The sequence below is a fragment of the Linepithema humile genome, chromosome 1, assembly GCF_040581485.1.
Source record: "Linepithema humile isolate Giens D197 chromosome 1, Lhum_UNIL_v1.0, whole genome shotgun sequence".
Taxonomy (NCBI): Eukaryota; Metazoa; Arthropoda; class Insecta; order Hymenoptera; family Formicidae; genus Linepithema; species Linepithema humile.
Window position 1 is genome coordinate 25,879,699 of NC_090128.1, and position 10,315 is coordinate 25,890,013.

The 10,315-nt window shown below is 38.2% G+C and overlaps 1 protein-coding gene across 7 annotated transcripts in view; it reads right to left on the reverse strand.

Annotated features, from left to right (window-relative positions):
• Rdl (Resistant to dieldrin) overlaps positions 1–10,315 on the reverse strand; it is an 81,206-nt gene that overhangs the window by 55,613 nt on the left and 15,278 nt on the right. The gene's annotated exons all lie outside the window — the stretch shown is intronic.

Below are 10,315 nucleotides of genomic sequence, written 5' to 3' on the forward strand. Positions count from 1 at the left end.
AATTAAATCGAATTCCAAGCGAGAGGTCTTTAGGTTAACGATTAATTTTATTCCGGTAATATACGTGCGCCAGACACGCGAGATTTCTACGCCGCGGTGTAATGCCAGCGTAAATATAAAACGTATGTAATTATTGATTATGTGCGCTCATACGTACACGGCCGCAGATATTTTTAGTGTTAAGAGACACTAACTATAGGCACAGAGCTTACTTAATAGTAAGGTTAACTATGACGAAGAATATTAAACGATAAAAATATCGCAATCCAATCGGCTAGATCAAACAAAAACTTTCTTTATCACTGTCATAAATATTAATCGCGCCAGACGATTAATCACCGAAGTGCGCAAACTTCAAAATCTTGGTTAAGAAGAAGAGATATTGTAGATCAATACAAAAGAGCGGATGCAATTAAAGCGGATGCCGCCAAATATTATGTCTGCCAGTTAACCTTCGGTATATTAATATAATCGAAAAAGTTTAATAGAATAGCTTTGTCATTGTAGAGTGAAGAAGGATTCCAGAAATAAAACAAAAATATTGAGAAGTAACTTGTGTACACGCGTAACAATGTCTTTGTCCGTTGTGACTCATTGAAGTGAAGTCCGTTCTCTGAAAGCGATTACATTTCCATTTATATCAGTCTCTCAAACGAGGAACCAAATTACTTTGAAATAGCGAAAACCGAAGAGGATTGCCGCGATATGGACGCTGAAATCTCGGCACACATTTGCCTCGGAATTAGTTCTCGTTAACCCCATTACGATTCGTGGTCGAATTTCTTGAGGCACACGCGATATCCTTTACCGGGAAATTCAGATAAGCGCGTCCCTTGGCCTAGACCGCACGAGGAGAACGGAGATTGCGGATGATCTATCGGCTATCGCGCACGACCGCTGCGACGGCCAGCCAACCGCAGTCTCATTACTTTTAATAATTAAGGCGCTGCATTCTTATTAGTTTTGGTGACAACAAAATTGCGCGAGCGTTACCTGGCCGTTATTACGTAATGGAAATGTCAGTGCAACGCGCACGGGGAAGGGCGATGGGTTTGAACGGCGGGGGAGGAGGAATTATTCTTGCGATTTATGCCGGCCTTTTGCATCCCGCAGCGTGCACCTCCGTTATTAAAGCCATTAAAGGTCGCGACCGTAGCTTGCATAATTAACCAAGATCGATGGTACAACCGACGGATACGGCGACGACGCCCCGATGATGGCGGTGGCGGCGGCTTCGACAGTACAAGTCGTTTTTAGTGCTTTTCATTACGAATCACGCGTGACGTTTTGCGGCCGGTAAGTTCCGCCCCGCCTCTCGTTCCGCAAGATTCCGCCTTCCGCGAGAATTCTTTCGGTTCCGAAACTTTTTGCCTTCGCCGGTTTCGTGCGCCGTCCGTCCGCAGGGAGCTCTCAAACACGCGAGAGTGTTCGCGAGCTCGTGCAAGCGAGCGAGTAAAGAATGCTCGCATACTTGAGCGCGGAATGAAAGAACGAGAAAAGCTCGCTCACACAACATGTACGTTTAACTCAAAAGCTATATTGCACGAATCTCTCAGAAGCCAAACTGAGTAATTTCATTTTTTTTGTGAATTTCTTAATTTTAATGTCAGTGCGAATTAATCGTCTCTAGTTTTTGTCTCACTGAGTTGATTAATTGGCTTCCGAGAGATTACGTTATCTCTTTTTACAGGCAACTTTAATTCAAATAGAGCGCTAAATATATTCTTTTCTCATCGATTTTCTCACATTGCATTTTTATTTAACTGGTATGAGCTAACAATGAATGTAGGGTTTTCATCGTGTTCTATCATTTGATTAATTCACTTGACAGTTAATTGATTCACAAATTTGCGGCTGACATTACAGTCTTCGTGTAAGCGTTGATATGTAGGTATCTGTATCATTTGCTCATAACACGGGCTATCATAAGGGAACAGACACTGGCTGTTATCGCCGAATACTGAATGTCTCATCTATCGGCACATGCACCGTTTTCGATGTGGCAGTAAATTTCAGCTCCACTGCATCCCTCCCCTCTTCCCTCTTACCGTCGGCCTTACTAAGTCTTTATCATTTCGCGTAACAGCGAATGTTATCAACGTTAATGAGGTATACGAGATGCATATCATGCCGGTTTATAGGTGCCTTTTTCCTCGCTCACTTTATTATCCCGTTATGAACACGGTCCCAAGAGTAATAACTACAAATGCGTCTGCTTCATGAAATAAACGACAACTTTTTTCATTCAGAGGTACATATTATGTCGCATATATCACGCACGTATTGCGGCATTCTTTACCACGCTTCACGTAACGCAGCGCATTTCTCCCAAGAAAGGCTGTCAGTTGGAGATGAAACATGATCTTGTTACTCACAATCAGTTCCGCCCCTGACATAATATGCGTTATGCGGCGCCTTTAATATGGTTATGCCGTCGTTTTATCATTCCACAATTAACGCGATTTATGGCATAGCGCGCGACCATCAGCTCCGCCCTACATTCACCATTCCGCATAAATTTTATAATTTAGCGATTTTTAATTTAGATTTTCACCACATTCATGTAACTCTGAGAGGAATTTGAGCGAAAAATCTCGTGTGTATAAATGCAAGTGGATACTTTCAACAGCCGCGATGTTTGCACGCCACGCGAAAAGAATTCTAACGAACGGAGTTCGCTCCGATCTAAACTCTATGAATTGCATTAAGTCGTGATACGAGGAAACTCCGAAGCGCATATAACCGCAATTTTCTAACCAATACCGCCAACGGAGATGCGAGCGCATTGTAGAACGCTACTGTAGAGAAATCTGAGCGCGATTATCCCGCAAGTTTTTCGTAGAATGCTTATTTATCGTACATTAAGATAAATAGCGCGGAAAAAAAGAAAGTTAAGGAAAGCAGGTACCGCGGAAGTATTTTTCATCTGATGGGGCAAAATTTATAAAGGAGATACATGATACATTTATTATATATATATAAATAATGAATGTATTATGTGCAAAAAATATTTTGTTCTAATTAACTCAATGCGCTTAATTTTCTTTGTTATATAGTGTACTTCAATTGAACGAGTATGAATTATCTTTGGGTGGGCGGTCGCCCCCTCTGCTTCCCCCTCCTCCCCCCCACCCCACCTAGTTCCGCGGCGCTTGAAGGAAAGAGATATAAGTAAAATAAAATTGCAACGAATAAAACAAACAGAAATGTGCGTTTGCGACTGAAATTATACCGATTTTTGTAATACGTCAATTTTATTCTAATTGTTTTCATATTTATCAATAATAAATATCTGCGTCCATTTCAGACTTGAAATTACATTGTGTTGTGCAATTAAATTTGTACACGGAACGTATTACTGGTCTACTAATTTTTGAATGTAACACGGATACGCAATATCCGACAGTATCGAAAAATAGACGTGATTATGCGATTCCGATCTTAAAATAAATACACTAAATCAGGGATTCGTAAGAGAGCACATTTCACAAAAAAAAAAAAAAAAAAACGCTGGGCTGGTCTCAGACTTCTTTCTGGCGCTACTATTACCTACATAATGGGCATGCCAACCCCGAATGCAATGATCGTTATTCTTACGCCGGTCTCTCGTAGGCAACTGAGCGCACCTCCGTTATTAAGGTCTTTCATGACTGGAAGGGAACAAGCGCTAGATTAATCGGCCACCGCTTTCGTTGTGAGTAAATGCGGTTCTCTTGCTTTCACCATACGTATGAGAAAATTTCACGGGACTATAAAATGAGAGTTCCATTTTTAGATTTTCTCTCAATGAAACTTTGCTTATGGAAAAACAAAATGATTGACATAATGGATAAATAATGTTGCAAAATAAACTGTGCTGTTTTTTAGAATACGCATTATGTTAAAAAATAATGTAATAATAATTTGTTATATACAAATATAATTAACGTATTTTTATAACAAAACATATGATAATTTTACCGACACATTAATTGTTTAGGCATTTTTGTTAAATAATTAAAGTTTTATTGAAGCAATTGAATAATTAACACTAATGATAGGAAATCGGGCGGTCGTAAATCTTGTAAAATGTATCGCATGTAAGTAAGGATAGCACGTAGTAGATCAGTAATAGAAGCGGACAACTGTTATCGGCGATAACGATGTACGACGCTTCGTAATGCAAGCCGGACACGCAAAATCACAATGATTTTGGCGGGAATTGGTAACGGTACGCGATCGATAAGCAATAAGCAGTAAATGGAAATTGCGATTCTTCCCTGCGAAAATCTGTACAAGAATCTGGCGCACGGAAAAGAGTCAAATTACACGTAGCATTGTTATCACCCATGAACGCGGTAATAATCTCGCACGGAGGTATAATCTCTCGATTTTAACATTGTACAAATATTATTCCAAACAAGGTATTATTATGGAACCACTTTATTACAAAAACATTCGAAAGTTTGCGTAAAAATTTCATTAGAATGTTAAAAATTAATATTTTAATAGTAATCTAGCACGCGTAATGCGTATTCTACAAAATATCTGCAAAATTACCCGTAAACTTTATTTAAAAAATGTTATGATAACGTTAAAACTATTTCTGTATTAAACTTTTAATATAACAGTGTTTAAAAAAATTGAATATGTTAAAATATTTTTCGATAACACGCTACTCTTTTAGCTGATTTTTTTTTTAAATTGCTGAATAACATTTTGCAAGCAATATGATTTGTTTTATCGACAAAGGTGCGGCGCAAATTGAGTTGAAATCTTTCTTGAAAAAAATACTTGCACGCAAGTAAATGGTCCTTATAAGGAATTCATCGCGGCTCCCATCATAGAGACATTCGAACGCGTCTTGCAAAGTTCAAGCCATTTGCGAGCTGCAGTTTCACGTGAATGGTGTACCAAGACCTTGTCATAAAGTTACGCTTTATCGTGTTCCGCGCGAGCGAGGGCGGCCCCGACACGAACGCGGCTTACGTCGATCTGCCAATCACGAGTTCGACTCTTGGAAACGCGATGCTTTTACCTTCGTGCCAGGATGTACTGGCAAAATGAAATCGACTCGAACGATCGCTGCTTCTTGTCTTCGTTTTGCCTTGGGTGTTCCATACCAATAAGTATGTTTGCGATAAGTGAGAGTTTTTCAATTTCCCTTTGTCCGTTATTGCAACCTAAGTGTCAAAATATTTAGGAGCAAATATTAAGAGCTTGTAACAAATTAGCAGATTTTTTTAAGACTTCTTTTTAAAAGATTGCATTAGAGACTCTATTATTAAGATATTTATATAAAATATTACATTATTTGATCGTAAAATGACAGTAGTAAGACCCGAGCAAAAAGGAAACAGAAAACAAATGACGATAGGATTGATTAAAAAATAAAAGTAAAATTGTAATAATTGTTTCTCGTAGAGGTAATTCGAATTTTTTAGAATTTCTTTCAACGTCGCTCTAGCACTTAGTAGAAGTGTGGGAAGAAAAGGCAAAGCATTGCGTATCAGCAGATTCGCGATAAGCATAGTCCTGCAATTGTGGTTACCTGTAGCGCAAATCTAGCACGCAATGGCGATCTGCGTTTCTGATAGCTACCGCTTTAGATCCCCTTTTACCGATTCTTTTGTATCGCACTTACATCCGCTTTATATCTTATCCGAAAAACGGCCATTACACCGTCCTCGTGTGAAGCATCGTGCGAAATTCGTACACCTTTCAAGATATCTGCGATAATTTTCTAATTCGTTTATGGTAAATAAGCCCCTCGAGATTGCGCTATCGCAAATATACCTCGAAAGATAACTTTGTCAGAAATGAGTGATGTCGTTTAATAACATTCATTATATAAATCTGTGTACATAAATTTTCTTTCTTTATCTATGTCTTTGAATTGTGGAGTAAAACACGTACACGCGAAACTTTCCACCTCGTTTATTTTCTAACCGACTGATTTGTACGAAAAATGCCGAAACAGGTCACTTCTGTTTTCAAGAGGATCTACTACATCTCTCTCGAAAACAAAATTGACCTGTTTCGATATTTTTCGCATAAATCAAATGCTTGGGACATAAACGAAGTGGAAAGTTTTCTTCAAGATATCCTACATTATAAAAGATTTAAAAGATTTTTTAAGATTTTGCAATTTTATGACATATTTTACTACATATTGCATAATGCTTTTACTAGACTTAAATTATACGCGTTAAAAGGATAAACTTATGCATATCTCGCTATAAAAATCGATTGTTAACGAGATACAGAATATTTATTTAAGAGAATAATAATTCCACTAGAATCTTTGAATTGCTTATATCTATTTTGCCGTAAATTAACTAATTTTCCCAGAAGCAGCTGCGATTAGCTTTGCAAATATATTAAAGATGCGTAAAGTAACTTTGCATTTATGTTACGAAAGCACCATTAGGTTGCACTAATATTAATGTTTTAGTATGAGAACTTTCGCTTACATATAACAAACTTTCCTGCAATCATCCCGTGGTCGTGCTGTCTATCCTTCGTTGTCGCAACATCGATAATACCTTCCGGGCCGATCGCCGAGCCTTGATCGGGAGGTAAGGGGCCGTTTAACGCGCTCATGCTGAGTGCATCTCGCGCACAGGGATAGAGGTCCGCGCGAGGGCAGGCGTCAGTAATGCACTTTCCGATAATGCCGCCGTCGACGTAATCGCGGTGCACCCGTGTCCATACATGTCCGTGTTCACAGGCAAACGCGCTTACACACACACACACACACACACACACAGAGATGTGGAGCCGAGATTCACGTGCGCGGCTGCGACTGACTTATTATTCCGGATTACTCCGATTTCTCCGTTGTACCTCCACCGGTCGCCATCCGGTTAACGGATGTGGATGAGCCATTAATCGCGTTACACGGAAATTCCCTGGCATATGCCAGCGGTTTTTAGTTCGGTGGATTTGAGATTATCGACAGTTTTTAAGTAACGGTAGTTTGAAGTTTCTAAGTAACGTTTCATACGTTATTTAAGTAGCTAGAATTCACGTTTTTATTTGGTTGCAGACTGAGTTATCATTTTCAAATTACTTCTCTTTATTTCTCTCCAATTTGTGATGGAATAATCATGTTATTGATGATATTTGATAGATAAAAACGATTGATATTTCTATACAGTTTTAATTTTGAACAGATAAATACAACGGAAATTCCAAATTATAGTAAAATGTCAAATTTTAAAATAAAGCTGTCCAAGTTGAAAACATTTTTTGCGAGAAAAAATTGGAATAGCTCTATTTCAAAAATGATATACTTGTATGTGATACCTGATACACTTTTGAATTTTAATTCTAGTTGTCAAAAGTCCAAAATATTTTCTCATCTTATTTGAATAAAGTTTTATTTAACATATTTTAAATATTTTTTAACCGCGTACGACGATAAACGATCGATGCTCGTGATTTTGTGATTAAAACAAGTAGGGGATATTTCAAGCGAGTTGCTTGCAAGCTATATTACCCAGACATTAATTAAAGAGCTCCGGATATCGATCATGAATATTCGAGCCGTGCTTAATAACACTCCGATTTCGGTACGCGATATATACCCGTCTGTGTGCATGTATGCGGACTGAAGTATACGAACGCGGGAGACTCCACATGCGACACCGCTGGGCGCCTGGATTACTCCGATTTCTCCGTTGTGTTCAACGAGTTCCATCCGGCTAGCGGACGTGGATAAGGAATTAACCACGTTGCAGGACGTGCTTGGCGAATACGGCGTGCGGTTGAAACCAGATTATTACTAGATATTAATAAGACATTAAGATCGAGCGCATTTGTTTCACGAGACATCTAAATTCATTATTATTTTAATATTCTAATTACAGTAAATTATTCATGATATTTTTAATGGGAAATACTTGACAGTTCTTTTACTAATAAAGTTTGAATTATTCATCTATTTGATATTACGTTCACGTTTCCGCAAATTATATAAATTAATTTATATAAAAATATATGAAATAATTGCGAATATGTCATAATTACCCTAAAAAAATATATTTTTATCTTGCCTCTGTTATGAGATAAATATTAAATAAAGGTATTGATTATATAATCCAGTTGGTATTACAACGCCGCTATTGACACCTAATTGAATCGCAGGATATCATACAATATGAATATGAATTTTAGAAGCGCGCACACATGTTTCGTGCAATTAATAATTACTGCAAACAGTAATTATAACACTGATTAATCGAGCTTCTGCACGATGTAATATGTCAATTTCGCCATTCTGTCGTAATCTAGGCTTCGATTTGCAATATGCTGCGAGCAGGCATGAAATACAAGTACGCCCGATATTAATACAACTACGCGACTGTTTCACGTGCGGAAACTACCGATGCTTGGATTACTCCGACTTCTCTATCGTATCTAACATCCGTGCAAGTTCGATCCGGTTATCGAAATGGCTTCTGGTAGATAAAGGTTATCGTGAATAGTGTTGAGAGACTACGTGAGTCTCGGGAGAAGTAACCAGGTACGTAGTTTTGGACGAGCAATGTGTACGATATCTTAACTTTTTCATGACCCATCTTGAAAACGTTAACGCGAGCTGTCAATAATCCCAAACGTCTTTTCGAACGCATTTTATTCAAACTTTGGTTTATCGATTTCGTACAACAGGAAATATTTATTATTTACACGACTATTTATGTAGCTACAAATAAAATTTATATCTATTATTATTAAAATTATCATCATGGCAGTCAAGAGTTATTGTTACGGAAATACGTTTACGTTAGCATTCTGGAATTAGCAAAAAGCACGCGCACACAAACGCAAATTGCAGCTTGTAATATTCAAAATTAATCATGAATATGCAAGCCTCGCTTGGCTACACTTTGCTTTTGGTTCCTGATGTAGTAGTTACAAAGACGCGAGCTTCAAGGAAATTTAGTCACACGTGCCGGAATGGTCGATGTACCTTTAGCTAGTGATTATCATGAATTTCATTCAACAACAAAGACAGTGTTGAACATGCAACAACACGCGGGCTTAATTTCAAATATAGTTCAAAAACGCATGTAAATTTTCTATTCAGGCGACACTACAGTGTTATTTCTATATAATTGTGATAAATGCAATTTATACAAATTGCTGATTGTCAATAGCGCATTGTGTTTTATCTGTTCAGTGCAGTGCCCGTGTAATTTCCTCTCTATTATACTTAAAATTATATTCCTGTTGAACGGTAATCATTTTGTGTCAATGTTTCAGACGCGACAAAGAGCGCACCCTGTCCCCGATTTGCAGTTTGTGATATTCAAATAATAATCATGAATATTCAGATATCGCTTGACAAGGCTCGGCTTTTTATTTTCACCCTATCTAGATGCGTAGCTTCGCACGATGGAATTTAGTCACACGTGCGACAACGACCGACGCGCGGATTATTTCGATTTCTGTATTGTACTTAATGCCCGTGCGAGATTTGTTCATCTACTGCACGTGAAATTAATCGCGTCGACCTCCGGATCCGACAAGAATCGCTTTAATCGAGCGAGGCCGGACGGACAGAGGGTACGCTTGAGATGCGCGAAATGCGTTCGCGCGTCGTTTACTCGCTTTGTGTTTTTGGGATGAACGCATGGCGGATCCACGACCCGTACGTGCGCTCTTAATCGGCCATTTGCATGTATCGATTCGCGGCGATGCGAATTGCATCGATTTAACGTTAACATACATTAGCATTTCGTTCACGGGATTTACGAGAGCGGGAAAAAGTCACGAGAGAGAAAATTCAGCGTGCGTGCAGGCGTACTTATGATGGCTGATAATAAAGTAAGGTCGGCACGTCGTCGATATCGTGCTGTTTCTACTCAAGGTATGCGAGTCGATCTTGGATCAGATGCACGCAATCACTTGGCTCGGTAAAGTAAAATCTTCCATAGCATAGGCAGTTGAGGAAAATTTTGAAACTAGTTAGGAATTGCTGATCCAAAATTTATATAGAAAATCAATTTAACCACAATTATCATACATTTAATGAAGTTACAAAAATTGTTTAAAATAGAAAGTGGTCATAAAAAAAGAGTAAATACATTTTGCTGAAATAGTGGCTATATAAATAGTGCTATAAATAGCACTATTAACACAAAAATAGTACAGATAGCTAAATATATTAGCACAAATAGCTTCAAATTTATTACGACTTTTTGTCTCACTGCAATATTTTTTATTATCATGGATTGATAGTTTTTATTTGTCTCTGGCGAGTTGGAAAAGTGATTAATAAAATTGCAATTTCATCGATGGCTTTGCGCGATCAAAAGAAGTGTCGATGTTT